Source organism: Camelus bactrianus, chromosome 10 (genome assembly GCF_048773025.1).
Source record: "Camelus bactrianus isolate YW-2024 breed Bactrian camel chromosome 10, ASM4877302v1, whole genome shotgun sequence".
Classification (NCBI taxonomy): Eukaryota; Metazoa; Chordata; class Mammalia; order Artiodactyla; family Camelidae; genus Camelus; species Camelus bactrianus.
In genome coordinates this window covers 37,232,210-37,247,562 of record NC_133548.1, presented here as the reverse complement: position 1 = coordinate 37,247,562, position 15,353 = coordinate 37,232,210, and the positions used below count along the sequence as shown (strand labels likewise).

At 41.5% G+C, this 15,353-nt stretch overlaps 1 long non-coding RNA gene across 1 annotated transcript in view; it reads left to right on the top strand.

Annotated features, from left to right (window-relative positions):
* LOC141578855 (uncharacterized) overlaps window positions 1–14,641 on the top strand; it is a 260,746-nt gene extending 246,105 nt beyond the window's left edge. The window contains exons 5-6 of the long non-coding RNA XR_012509674.1: window positions 8,143–8,214; window positions 14,361–14,641. This is a non-coding gene — a long non-coding RNA (uncharacterized LOC141578855). The remainder of the gene's footprint in view (window positions 1–8,142; window positions 8,215–14,360) is intronic.
* Window positions 14,642–15,353: the final 712 nt, after the last annotated feature.

Genomic DNA, 15,353 nt, shown 5'->3' with positions numbered 1-15,353 from the left:
ATGCAAAGCACTGAGCCCAGTGCCTTGTTGCAACATTCACTTACTTCTCAGGAAATGGATGTTCTTCCTCTTCTTTCTTGAACTCTCCTCCTCCATCCCTGGCTGGGAGAGATGATGACAGTGAGACTAACTGGGAAAGAAGGAAGAAAAGCAAAGATGCTAAGACCTTAGGTGGCAAAGAGCTTGGTGTCAGCCTGTAGGAGGAACAGAGAGATCAGGGTGGCTGTGTGTCATGGCAAGAAGGATGGTGGCCCAAACTGAGTTAGGCCACTGGGAAGGTGCTGGATCACACTAACATTTTGCCAGCCAGAAATTGTTTTTTATTCTAAATACAAGGAGAAGCCATTGGAGGGTTAATAAAAGGGGAATGATGTGATCTGATTCTCACTGTAATATTACTTGGGCTATTGATGCAAATGTTTACAAATCAAGCCTTCCCTCTGACTGTATTGGCTCTTTAAGGGAAGAAAAGAGGATTTGTATTAACTAGTTAGTTAGTTAGTTAGTTAGTGTTTTAGTTTCCTAGGCCTGCTGTCCTAGTCCATTTGAACTACTATGACAAAGTACCATAGACTGGGTGGCTTATAAACAACAGAAATTTATTTCTTACAGTACTCCTAGAGGCTGGGAAGTCCAAGATCAAGGTACCAGCAAATTTGCTGCCTGGTGAGACCTCAATTCGTGGTTGATAGACGGCTATCTTCTCACTGTGTCATCACATGGTGGAAGGGATGAGGGAGCTCTTTGGGGTATTTTTTAAAAGGGTACTAATCTCATTCATGAAGGCCCCAACCTCATGACCTAATCACCTCCCAAAGGCCCCACCTCCTAATACCATCACACAGGGGATTAGTTTCAACATATGAATTTTGGTGGGATAGAAACATTCAGTTTATAGCAGCTGCCATAACAAAATACCACAGTGTGGGTGGCTTAAACTACAGAAATTTACTTTCTCATAATTCTGGAGGCTGGAAGTCCAAGATCAAGGTATCAGCAGGTTTGGTTTCTTCTAAGGTCTTTCTCCTTGACAGTGGTCACTCTCTCACTGTGTCCTCACATAGTTGTCCATCTGTCTGTATGTTCATGTCCTAATTTCCTCTTTTTATGAGGATATCAGTCATATTGAATTAGGGCTTACCCTAACGACTTCATTTTAACTTAATTACTTCTTATCTCCAAGTTACCTCCAGCTACAATCTTATCTCCAACCACAATCACATTCTGAGGTCCTGAGGAGGGCACAACTCACATTTTGTGTACAAAGATGGAATTCATCATACATGATCTTTTTTTTTGGGGGGGGGGTGTTAACATAATATAACTTATATTAGTTAGCTGATCAATCATTTAGTAGACTGATAATAAAGCTAAAATAAACAATTTGTAATTCCTCTATATTGCACAACATAGTGTTGCATTCACATTAGGAATTCACTGTAGGATTGTTGAATAAACTCAGATGCTTGATATGGTCATGTAAACAAACATACAAAGGAAAAGCTCTTATTTTGGTCCATATACTTCCGTACTATGTATATAAATGACTGTGTCATGAGACCAAGGACAGACTTTCATCCATAGGAGTTCAGGCACCTAGGAAACCTAAAGCTTGGTCAAAACTTCATACCTGGTATAGAAGGCTCCTGTATGGTGTCTCTGACCCAGAGCTTGAGCTATGGCTTCAGAGGGGGATCCATCATCTCAGCAGTCAGCCCATTGCCTGCATGAAAAACAGGGCTAGCAAACTCAAGCTACTTGAAGTAAAGGATTGGGATCAGGGAATGTCTTTATTTCTCTAAAGTACCTCCAGCTAATTTCCTTCTTGGAAACATGGGGCCAGTATTATCAGATTTCCTAATTTTTCCATAAGACTCAGAAATTTGGATTCTAATGTGAAGTCTCCCAGACTTTAAAATCTAACAGCTAATCAATCTAAAAGCAAAATTAGAAAACAAATAAACAAAAACGATATACAGGCCAACAAAGAGTATCTGTAGCCCAGAATCTGCCATGGGCCACGATTTGGAGACCTCAGTTCAGGGGCACTACCAGACTATATGATGGCTCTGTGCAAATTAGAAAAAGCACCACTCTGAAGCAGATGCATCCCTGTAGGCGCACGGTCTGAGGAGAAAAGTAAGGCATAGATTTCAATCTTCACTCATCACTGCAGCTAGACCCTTTGTACAGTACACAAACTGCCTGACTATAGGCAATTACATGCCTCTCTTTTGACTATTATGTGGAACCTAGTTACCCTACAGTTCACATCCATTGGTCCAATTTCTAGTCAGTTACAAAACCCCACAGTGCCCTTGATTCTCCTTGTTTTATCTTTTTATCACCAATCACACTTAAAATTACTCATTCAATATTTGTCTTTCCAACTAGATTACAAGCTCCAGGAAGTCAGGAGATCTCCTGTTGCCTAGTCTACCCTCAGTGATAAGCACAGAATCTGATACCCAATAAAAATGTTTTTAGTAACAGAGGGGAAAAAATAATATAATGGAAAAGAATCTGAAAAGAAAAATATATATGCATGTGTATATATGTATGTTTTATATATATATGTGTGTATATGTATAAAACTGAATCACTTTACTGTACACTAACATTTTAAATCAACTACACTTCAATAAAAAATTTTAAAAAAACATAACCAGTCAGCTCCCTCTTTCAGATTTGAATGAATCATAGATGCGAAGGCAGTTATTACAGCTTCTGATCTTCTCTACATGAAATGCGTTCATGTCTTCCACCTACTCCTCATAAGGACTGGCTTCCAGATCTCTCACCGTGTTGGTGAATTTCCTCAGGATCCAGTTCAAGTCATCAGAAATATTTTGAAAATGTGATTTCAACACTTGAGCCTGTGACACTAGCAACCAAAGGAATAGGAACTTCAATTTACTCTACTAGTCACTTTGCATCTGATATTTTATTCAATCCACAAAACAGCCCTCATGATAGAAATCACGAGGAGAAACAAGGGCTTCTGGAAGTTAAGTAACTTGTCTAACCAAAGTCATATTGTTTGTAAGCAGAGGGACTGGGATTCAAACTTAAATTGTTCTGACTCCCCGAAGCCATGCTCTTTCTACTATGCCAGGCCTCTCTGTTCCATTAAATTATATTTAAACACTAAGTCAGGGGCTGTCTTGGGCCCAAATATCTCAAGCATGAATGAGCTGAGATTTTCCAGGCTGGAAGGGTCAGAATTGGTAGTCGGGTCCATGGAGAGCAATGCAGCAGGCCACTCCATCGAAAACCATGCATCAGACTCACAAAGGGAAAGATGCCTTGGGCCAGGACAGCTGAGAGGATGTTTATGGGAAGAAAACCTGGCGGAGATTAAATCCTGTGCATCCACAACACCCTTGATCCCAGACTGTTGTTTATGGCCAGAGCAGCAAAAAGCCAAACAGAAACATTTTTTTTTTCTTTTTCCTGGTAATAGCTTTTGGGATTTATTTTAGGACAAAGGAAAAAGGTTGCTGACCTGGGCCAATTGTCCCCACCTACCCCTGCCCTCTACTTCATCCTCCATAAAAGCAACATAACCGAAAAATCACAAATGGAAATGAGGGTAGATGAGTCCAGACTTCTCCACGTTTCACTTTCAGCCTAGTTTCCCGCTCTGGGTCTTCGGGAGTTGTCAGTGACTACGTGAAGTATTTGATTTGGGAGTGACTGTTGTCACTCTGTCTCTTTATGAAGGACATTTCAAGACAACTGGGGAAGAGGAGAGAGGCCAGAATTATTCTTATAGTCCAGTTATCTTTGAACAAGTCTCCAAAACCTCAGCTGGAAAAAAGTCAAAATAATGTTTGCCGCGCCAGCAAGCATATTTTCTGTTGTTTCCAATCCTATTTTTATCTTTAAAACATTTACAAAGAAGACAAGCACATTATAAAAATTGGAGAGAAGTTTTGCTGAAGCAATTTAAAAAACAGATAAAGTTTACTTCTAGTCCCATTTTCTTCACCCACACACTCTGTATTTGCGTGTGTTTCCTTCCCATCTTTTTTCTCTCCTGCATGTTACCAGGTTGCAGTCACAGTGCTTATATAATGTTGTTTAGGTCTACATATTTTCAGTTAACATTATATCATAAGCTTAAAAAATTAATCTCTATTATCATTGAGTGCTGCATAATATAGCTTAATTGTTCCTTGACTCCAGCATTTAAACTGTATTCTTATTAATGCACTAGATTGGTATTATTAATATAATAGATTGTGAGTATTAATTATTGTTTGAATTTAGTTTTAGTTCTCAAAAACCAAAGATATTTGACAAAAGAGCCCTTATTTTGTAGGGAATATGTAAATTACACAGAATACTGATTAAAGAATTAAATCCTGGATTCTTGGCATTAGAAGGAAATGTCAAAGTCATTTCATTCAAAATTCCAATTGATGATGGTCTCCTTTATGTTTGTGGTGAGCATATTCAGTCATGGGAAGCTCTCTCCTAAGAGAGGCAGCCAGTTCCGTCTTGAACAACTCTGATGTCTTTCTATCTATAACTTCCCCCGTGTGACAAGAAAATGTCTCCACCCCTTTCCATTAGTGGTAATCACGCTCCCCCATCCCAATTAAGGGAGCAATCCCAAAAGTCACTTAATTTGTATCTAATCATTCCATGAATATTTATTGAGGGCCTCCTCTGTGTCAAACCCTTTAATAGGCATTGGAGATAGAAGGAGAACACAATTTTTATTCTAGTGTAGACAGGTCTGGGAAGTAAAAGACATATAAAGTGGAGACCTAACCCAGACCGGAGGCATGAGGAAGGCAGACCAGAGAAAGTACCGCTGAAGCTGAGATGAGAAGACTGAGTTAGCCCATCAAAGAATATGGACAGGGTTTTTGGCAGAGGAAAGGGTATGTGCAGAAGCCCGTAACAGTGACATTCGTCAGAGACGCAGACACTAGCCCCGTCAGAGGTGCGGGCAGCGTGGGGTCTTGCTCACGCTCACCACGCTAAAGGTCTTCACTGGTGATTTTCCTTCTAGTTGAGAAGCACATACTATCCCAGGACTAAGGAGCGTCAGCGATTACCAAGATTACAACTTCCTTGAGTGTGGGCTGAGGAGTGTTAGCTCCTTGGGTGACAAAGGCTTGTACTGGCGGATGGTGGGGAGAGACTCTTACATTCAAAGATATTCTGAAAATACAAGGTTGAATGAAGAGAAACAGGTGTTTTCAGCACAGGATTTTTGGGGCCTTTCACAGGCACATCAGTGTTGTCATTTTCTAATGAGCATCATCACACATGAGGGTTCCAAACATGTTTTACTATGAAATCATTTAATATGAAGTACCTAATAGGACTAAGTTTCCCTGGAACCTTTTTTGGGAAATGCAGATACAGAGCAATCCTAGATTTTTATAGATGAGGAAATTGAGATCTGAAAAGAAAAGAAAAAACTTCCCCTAAATCACACAAAGAAATAGAACATTAACCAGGTTCTCTTGACTATTAGACCACTGCACCCTCCAATATATCTGAAAGTCTCACAATCACTAAGCTAATGTGATCATAAACTATATACTAGAAACCTGTAATGTCTCCATTGCATTGCCTGTGTTATATTATGCAGTGCCCACAACTGTCCTGAGAAGTTCTGGTTTGGCTGCAGAGAATTTTATTTGATACCCCCACCTACAGTTACACTTCTCCCTGCGGTGGAGACTTACCCATCTGATGGCTGTACCTAGGCTCTGTATCCTATCAGACCTTCCTTGATGGACCTGCCGTTCTGATGCCATTGCAAGACTGGTGGCAGAGGGCCCGGGTTCAGGAGCCTATCAAGTGAACTGGGACTTTAATGGTCAGCCGGTGTAATTCCTCAGCCAACCGAGGAACACTTATCCTCTATGCGAGCCTTTCCAGGAGTGAGGAGCGCTCCCCCTCAACCCATTCTGGGTCTGGATGGCTTCCAGAAAGAACAATTCTATGGGCCCATTACAGAAGTGTAGTCAGCAGCCAAGCACAGAGTTCCCCGTCAACCCTAGAAGACAGCGGCTGACGGTTACAGGCAAGTAGCATTCTTCTTCCCCAGCTGCACTGCAGGGATGATGACTGAAGCTGACGCTAGAGCTCGGTGTTGGCAGCCAGCATGTGTCACTTTTGACTTGAGTGGCAAAGAGTTTGAAGTTGATGTGTCCCAAGAGAAGCAGCTATGGATTTGGCTTTGATTGCTGTTAATTCTCTTAATGAGAAAATCTATAAAGAGAATGTGGAGGAAGAGAGATTTTTATTGTCTTTTCTTTTTTCAAATGACAACAAGAGACATAATAGGAAAAAGCTTTCTTGTGGGCGCTGGGCCTATTGGCCACAAGAACAGGCTGGCTGAGTCCCAGCTCCCCAGGAAGGCACTCGTGAGAAAACGAGGTGGTGAGGGAACAGTAAAACTTCTAGGAAAGGGCTTGTGCCTTCAGAAGGAAAACAAGAGCAGCTGAGGGAACAGAGAGCTCCTGATGAAATCAAGATTTGTGTGCAGCCTCGGCCCGGGGCCTTGGGACAAGGGAAAGGGGAGCCTTGCTGAGAGAATCTTCCCTGAGAAAACATGGGAGGCTTATAGACACCATAAATTTGCGCTGGGCCTTATTCTTAACCTAATCATCACACCATGCAGCATGGCAGTAGCCCTGGCAAGGGAAGGGCCAAGAAGTGAGAGGGAGGCATGTCCATCCATTTGTCTGTCTGTCAGCAGTTGGAACGGCCAAGCCTGCTTTGGGCCCTGACTTTGTGGGCAAAATTGTTTGCTTCTCTGGTGCTTGCGGATTCTCACCTCCCTGGCTGCCCTCAGGTCCCATCCCAGAACAAGGTCATGACCATAAATCAGCCCCCAGAGGCCCAGGAGAAAGCTTCCAGCCTCCAGGCCTGGCCTAGAGATGCTGGCCTTGTCGCAGGCCCAGCGTGGTGGGACATTTTGAGCCAAGGAAATCAAACTGCTGTCTAATGCATTCATGGACTGGTGGAATGTTAGGGCTGAAAGGCACCTCTAGGATAATTACTTTGCTTGACCAACTAACAGATGAGGAAACCGAAGTACGGGCAGAGGGAGTGGTTTGCTCAAGCACACATGGTTTACGAGAGTCAGAACCAGGTGTTCTGGATCTCATGTCAGCTCCCTTTCCTGGACTCATGATGGAATAGGACCAGGTACAAAGAGAGCTATGCTGCCTTCTCACACATCCCAGGTCCACACATAGGCACAGGCTGACACACCATCAACTAGAACTTGTGGTAAGGAACGTGACACAGAGCTGGCCTCTGCTTCAGGTAATCAGACCCCACCCCCCACATCAGGGGATGTCCTCAAAGCAGGATCATATGCAAAATGAGGTAACTATCAACATCATCATTGGATAGGTTTCTGGGTTCCCTGTATGCAATTTTCCTTAAGTATCCCTTTTACCGTGTGATCTTCTAGTCTAGAAGTCCTCGCCACTGCCCAGCATCTTAAGTCCCTGTATTGGTCTAGGTTCAGTCAAAATAATTTAGCCACTATGTCATTATGGGAATAAGGGGATTCATGTTGGAATTGGGACTTCAGTGTAGGAAGAGTTGAGGGAATGAAGATCTGGAAGGATCTGCCATCTGAGGATCAGAGAAACATTCACTAGAATGAATCCTGATGAACTGGAGTAGGGATGTTCTCCAGCCACTGCAACCAGGAAGGGATTGAGAGAGGTCTGAAGGCCTGCAGTGTCTGGCAACCACAACCTTCTGGAAGGAATCACCATTTCATTTCCATTTGCCAAATCTCATGCATCGTCTCATTGACAAGCTAACCCAGAACTCTACAGGGAAGGAGATTTGTCCTTAGAGGGATTTGGTGGTGATGCTGCCAAGACCGCAAAAAGTTCAAAAAGAAATTCTGAGGGGAGATTGGAGTATGTAGCATCTTGAGTGAAGAGATGGTTTCATGAGTGTGTATATGTCAAAAGTTAAATCAGCACACTTCAAATATGTGAAATTTATTTTATGCCAATTGTATCCTCCAGGAAAGCTGTTACTAAAGAAGAATTAATTTGCTTTCTGAATTTTATGAATTTATACAAGTTTAGCTTATTCATTGTAACACATGTGGAATTCTTTCTACCCCACCTCCTTTCTGCCTAGATCATGCTGTCCTGGGGACATACTGCCACTGCTCCAGTAAGTGGGATCCTGTGATACTTCGATCAAGTCCAGGTAAGAGTGACTATCCAAATTGTATATTTTTATTATTTATGTAATACATTTTAAGTGTCATTTAATGTGTTTCAGAGCAATGTAATGGATAAAAGATTTAGATGGTAAAAATATGGAAAGTCTTCATTTACCTTTATAAGCTTTCTCACCATAACTTACATTTTTCTTAATTTAACTTAATCTTGATTTTAATTCAGAATATCTGTATACACCTGTGAACCCACAAAAACAAAGCCTTCTAGCCTTTAATTGCTGTGAATATTATAGTCCTAACATTAGCCACGTGGAAACCCAGAAGTCGACAGAATTACAAACTGTTATGAAGAGCAGAAGAATAAAGATGATTTACTCCCCTTCTTTCTTAATCTACCAACCAGGAATAAGGTGTTATTTTCTTAAGTGTTATTTCCTCTGCTAGCGGCTTTACAATGCTTCTATTATAGCCCCCATTTTTCTCATGAATCATATTTTATCACTCCCTAAGGAACTTTGCTTACCTTCTCTGATCGAGAGTCTGGAAAGGTTAGAAATCTTTTGAATCCAAATTGCTTAATTGGAGTATCAGAAGAAAAGTATTAGAAGTCACTCCCACTATCCTCAGTCTGTATTCCAAGGTATGAGTTACCATGGTATTGGGATGGAGTAGCATTGGAAGGAAATTAGGAAAGCTACTATACTAGATTGTGGGACCTCATCTATGAACTTTCTATGAATATTTCTTCCCTGGGATTGTCTTATAACCTGATACCCATTATACTTTGCTCCCATGATGTCAGCGAAAGCTTCACTCAAAACAATCTATTAAGGTTTAGAAAGATAGACCTGTATCTGTCTTCCTTATATCACTACAGGACCCAAAGAAGAAATAATGAAATGAGGGTGGGGAAGGGTCATGGTCATACTTGGCCTACAGAGGACAAAGTACATTTTGTGTGGTCACCACATTCCTGGGTTGGGATTCATCCATCCATTGACACTTATTAGGCCCCTGTTATGTCCATGGTACTTTCTTAGATACAGCACAAATGGCTAGAGATTCCTATAGCTCAGTAGTGGGGCCAAGATACTGCTTTGGGTGAGATTCCCTCAGAGCAGATCTTGTGTACTGATGAGAGGAACAGGGAAGTAAGACAGGAGGGAGAGAAAGACAAAGTCAGTGACTGAGCAGGTTACCACTGTAGATCTCAGCCAATCAGCCCAATTTCACCCCCTTGCCTTTGTGATTGTTCAAGGGTGGGCTTGACTTAAATCATCCAATATGGAACCCATATTGATTGCCAGTTGGGGAAGAGATTCTCTGGACATGGACTACGAGAGAATATAGACCTAGGAGTTGTTGGTAGACATTTCTTGACCATGGAGCTAACCCTAAGATGAAGTTGAACTTTGAAAGGTGGAACAAAGATGGAAAGAAACTGGTTCTTGTTGATGTCTTTGACTCCTACACTGAACCTGCCTCAGGACTTTCTCTTTACACAAGCCAAGGTACTCCCTATTGCTGAAGCCAGTTTGAGTTAGTTTTTCTGTTGCTTGCCACATAAAGAATCTTAACAGATATATTGATAGTGTATGCAAAGCATTTAGTGTAGGACCTGACATAAAATAAGTGAAACACAAATGGAACCTATAATTATACAGAAAGAAGTGACAGAGAATAAAATTCAGTCTTATACAAACCCCTTAAAACTGTGTGTTGCATTTGTATACACATCAGAATAGGAAGAGGGTGAATAAAGAAATGAAGAGGATAGTATATGATCAAAATTACCGGCACCTGCCCATCTCTGCCACCTAGCTTGAGAGAATGAAGACCTTCACCATGCCTCTAAGTCAATGAGAATGCATTGGACAGAACATCCGATGTCCATCACCCCAGCAGGTGTGATTAATCTTGATACCCAGGATGTGGAGGAAGTGCCTGCTCCCCTAATGCCCACTGCAAAGGCTCCCCTCATGAGTCTTCTTCCCTAGTTCCTGTTTAGCCTCTAGTTCCCTGCTGAGTCTGTAGGCTGACCTGAAATCCACACACTTGGCCTGGACACTAACAACTACATCAACCCATCCCCACGCAATCAGCTAGGCTGATCTTTCACATGCATGCACACCATTTTCCCAAGGCACAGGGTGGCTGAGGTTGAGGGAGACACTGTACTAAGAATTAGCTCTTCCGCATGATTATGGAATGATATCTGCTCTCCCTGAGTCCTCAGATTATTCTCATTTCCCTGAATTGTTGATTGTCAAGATGAGCAGTTTGGAAACAAGCATTCACCACACTTCCTGTCCCTGGAACTACCATTGACGGCCCCAGAGTAGAACAACTTGAAGTTTGAGGCACAGCTCACCTGGTCTACTCCATGAGTCAGAGGACTCACCACCAGAATCATTCCCCCGTCTCCCAAGGCATCCCCATCCGACTCCCAACGCCAGAGAAAGTCTCTCCCTTCTTTATATCAAAGGCCTGCTCTATTTCCCACTCCAGGACAGATTCACAATTGAAATTCCACAATCTTCTCCATTGCTTCTAATAGACAATTGGAAAAACAAAATAATCTGAGATGGTTGCAATTCCCCCCATGGTTTAAGAGGTACAGTCTTATACTGTGGTCACTTCATTACATAATTATGTATAAATGTGTCTGCTCCTCTCTCTGGAAAGAAGGACTTTGGAGGCAGGAATCATACTATATGTAATTCATGCCTATAGTCCTAGCTGCAGATTATATATCTGGTATATAGCAGAAAGTTAATAAACATTTGTTAAATAAGTAGAAAGCTAGATAGTGGAAGGAGACATGGATGGATAGGTGGGTGGATAGATGAATGAATGGATGAATGACAAATGGATAATAAATTAATAAGTCTGAAACCATCCCAGGAGCCAAAACAATGCTTTACAGGCCAAGCCCTTTGACTTAGAAGAGTAACAAACATCAGTATTTTCCACTAGAGCTTAAAAGACTTTCTCATAGAAAACCATCTATTGAACTTCCCCCCACAGATTGCAATGTACAGATTTTAATCTGATTGTATAAATGAGAAAACCAAAGTTCAGAGAAGCTGAAGATGTTGCCTAGGTTAAAGAACCAGCTAGCTACCGTTGCATCCCTGGCCTAAAATCAGGTCCTATGCTCCAGGGTCCAGGCGGTTTCCATCACTAAATCGCCTCTCATAAGAGAGAGTGGGAAACCTCTCATTTCTTGGAATGACATTAGACTTTTTATAGAAATAAATGTTTAGTGTGTAAATTAAGAATCTGATGGTGACATGAAAGATTTCCTGGTAAAATGAACATAAGAACAGTTATTGCAGAAGAAGTTACAGAAGAAATGCCCATTTGTACTTAATATGATTTTACTTTCTTTTCTGTTCTTTTTTTGTAAACCACCAACTTGCAACAATTAGATTGTCGTTTTAGGAAGCTTGGAGAAGGATGTTTTGAATTAACAACCAAATTGTCAGGTTTCTTTGTGGAGCGTTTTATTGTTGAGTACAGTTGGAAGGACTCCGTCCTGGGGGAGGTCCATTTGTCATTCACATCATGCTGCTGAACAGATGACTCAACCACAAAGCACTCCTCCTCATTCCTCCTCCCAGCTCTCAGAACTCCAGCCACGCTTCCTCAGGCCCCCAGGTCTGTGCACAGAGCTTCAGAGCTGAACGGGACCTCAGAGAACAGTGAGCATGGGCCTCGGTTTGCGTCGGAATCCCTCTTCAATTCCCCCAACGTGAGGTCACACGGACTCTGCTAGACCGCCTACCGTAACAGGGTCCAAGTGAAGTGATAGACCTTCAGATCTAAGCTCTTCCCTTGCACCTCACTAGCTCTGGGATCTCAGACAAGCGCTGTAACTTCCCTTTCAGTTCTCTCGTCATATAAAATTTCAGAAACAAGGTGAGGACTTCAGGATCAAGCCTTACACAGACCCTGGCTCATAGAAGGTGCTCAATAAATGAGAGTATTCCATATCTACCCCCATCATTGTTGGGGCCCTTAAAATGTTGTGGACTCCTGAGCATATATCCGCAGGAAGCTCTAATTAAAAAAGATACATGGACCCCAATTTTCATAGCAGCATTATATACAATAGCTAAGACAGAGAAGCAACCTAAATGTCCATCAACAGATAACTTGATAAAGAAGATGTGGTATATATATACAATGGGATACTACTCAGCCATAAAAAAAGAATAAAATAATGTCATTTGCAACAACATGGATGGACCTGGAGATCGTTATACTAAGTGAAATAAGCCAGAAAGAGACAGAAAAACACCATATGATATCACTTATGTGTGGAATCTAAAAAAAAAAAAAAAAAAAAGACACCAGGGAACTTATTTACAAAATAGAGACAGACTCACAGACATAGAGAACAACTTATGGTTACCAGGGAGGAAAGGGGGTGGGAAGGGATAAATTGGGAGTTTCAGATTTGCAGATACTAACTACTATATATAAAATAAATAAACAACAAGGCCTACTGCATAACACAGGGAACTATATTCAATACATTGTACTAGCTTATAGTGAAAGAGAATATGAAAAGAAATATACATATATATATATATATATATATATATATATATATATATATAAACGAATCACTACGCTGTACACCAGAAATTAACACAACATTGCAAATTGACTATACATCAATAAAAAAAATGTTGTGGGAATATTTTCCTTTGTATCTTTCTAGTTTTCATTTCTCTGACCACGAAGAGCAAGTCTTCCACATATTCACCCTTCAGATATGAACAAGCAGCTCTCATTGCCCCTGTGCCATCTTTTCTTCCACACTAAACAGTTCTGAGCTCTTCAGCTCTTTCTCATGGCCTGGTTTGTCATCTCCTCTGTATCCTAGGGTCCCTGATCTGCATGTATCCTGCTTTGCCAGTGATCCTGGAACAGTGTCATAATTCCAATCAGCAAGCCAGCCTTGAGGGTGGTAAAGTTTGTCCATCACATCTCTCCATCATTTCTGCTCCCACCCCAATTTCCACCTTTTTGTGCCTTCATGTGCCCCTGACTCACCTACTCACTGAGGGTCCAGCATAACGAAGGCTACAATATTGAATTCAGTCGGGATGCAAGAGAAGATATTGAGAGGAAGGTGGGCCTCCTGATGTCCCCATGAGCAACCTCTTCCTGCATCTCCATCCAACCCTCCTCACCCTGTTTAACAGGGGAGGGCCCGTATCACCTCCCTTGCCTTCTGATGATGGTGGCAAGGATCATTTTACCTGTCCAAGGGCTTCTGAGTTCCCAGGACACATAAGAAAAATGTGTGGATTTTTCTACAATGCTTTTGATTCCTCACAAGCATCAGGAATTATTGCCGAGAGAAGCCAGCAGTTGGGGCATCAGCTAAAGTGGATCCCTTCCCATTCCCCTGCCAATTATTGACACATTAGTAAAGAGCTAAAGCAATGTTCAAAACCATAAATATGGGTCAAAGACTTTAATGTATAGCCAAAGCATCTGAATATATAAAGAGATTTGCGATAAACTGGGGGCAGATTTTTTGAGATTTCAGCAGCTCTTACTCTCATTTCTGATTTATTTATTGTTGGAAAATCAAAGATCTCAAATACTTTATGCTCAGTGAAGTCTCCAAGCCAGGCCTTAAAATGTGTAGACTTAAAAGACAGCTCAAGGGAGCTGATGTAATTTGTCATCAGCTTCAGTCTAAGAGGTTTGAAACCAGGCCTGGGCAAGCCAGGGCTGAGCAATCAGAGGCAGCCTGTTCCCAAGGATTCCCAGCTTGATCCAAATCTGAGTCACCGATGGTGAACAGAGAGGTAAATGGGCACAGAGGAAAACACTGAGCTGTTTGGGCACTGCCTTAGTTCCTGCTGCCTTCTTTCCTCCTAGAAACAAGGTGGAGAGGCTGGCATGGGTCTTCAAGCAGGCGCTCGGAAGGGAGCAGTTCAGAGACTCCTAGGCACAGATGATATCTTGCAAACTCAGGGGACTAAAAATCCAACCTTCCTTTAAAACCAATGGTCAGTGGCAAAAACACTTACTCTCTTAGATCATTTTGGGAGGTGAATACCACTCTGATTTAAAGACTGACTTTTGGAAGTGGTCTAATAGTACGTACTGTACTTTGAAACAGACTAAGCTGTGCTTTTGTCCTCAGGATGAAAGAAGGAAGTGCCTCTGCTGTTTCCTGCCTTTGGGCACAAGGTGAAGCCCAGAATGACAGGAGAGCGTATGGTGATCCATCACATAGAGTAAGCGGATGGCTTCAACACACAGTGGGATTTGTTAGGTTACTCCAAATTCATTGCACCCGAAGTACCCCCACTTCCTGTGCCAGGGTATCATATGGGAGTTGCCTTCCTTAAGTACCATTTTTTAAATCTTTTTTGTTTCATCTTCATTAGAGTTAAGGCATTATGTCATTCTAGAACAAGCTGAAAGATATCTCCTTTTTTTTTTTTTTTGGAAAATTACCAACAATTTATTTTCTAAATATTGATTATGTAAAATTCACACTTTCATGCAATAGTTAAACAATATCCAGAATGAAGTTTACCGTCCTTCAACCCTGTTCATTATCCTATGCTTCCTCTACCTTTTTTTATTTTTAAATTTTTTTCATTTTATTGTTTTTATTGAGGTACAATCAGTTACGATGTGTCCATTTCTGGTGTACAGCACAATGTCCCAGTCATGCATATATATACACATATTTGTTTTCATATTCTTTTTCATTAAAGGTTATTACAAGATATTGAATATAGCTCCCCGTGCTATACAGAAGAAAATTGTTTAAATCTATTTTTATATATAGTGGCTAACATTTGCAAATCTCAGACTCCCAAATTTATCCCTTCTCACCCCTTTTCCCCTGCTAAAAAATATCTTATTAAGGAACTAAATTGTTCTGAGACATTTTATATATGCTCTAACAATTAGTTCTTACAAAGTCCAATCCTCTGTGGTTGAACTGATTTCTCCCCTTCCTACCAATGAGAACACCAAGATGCAAAAAGTCTCAGTGTGACTTTCCCAAGGTCCCAGGGTGTGGTCACTAAACCCTGCATGATTTCCACTGGACAGTGTCAGCAGGTGGTGCCCACCAAAGGCCTGGATCCCAAGGGGAGAAGAGGCATCTTGGACTAGAGGA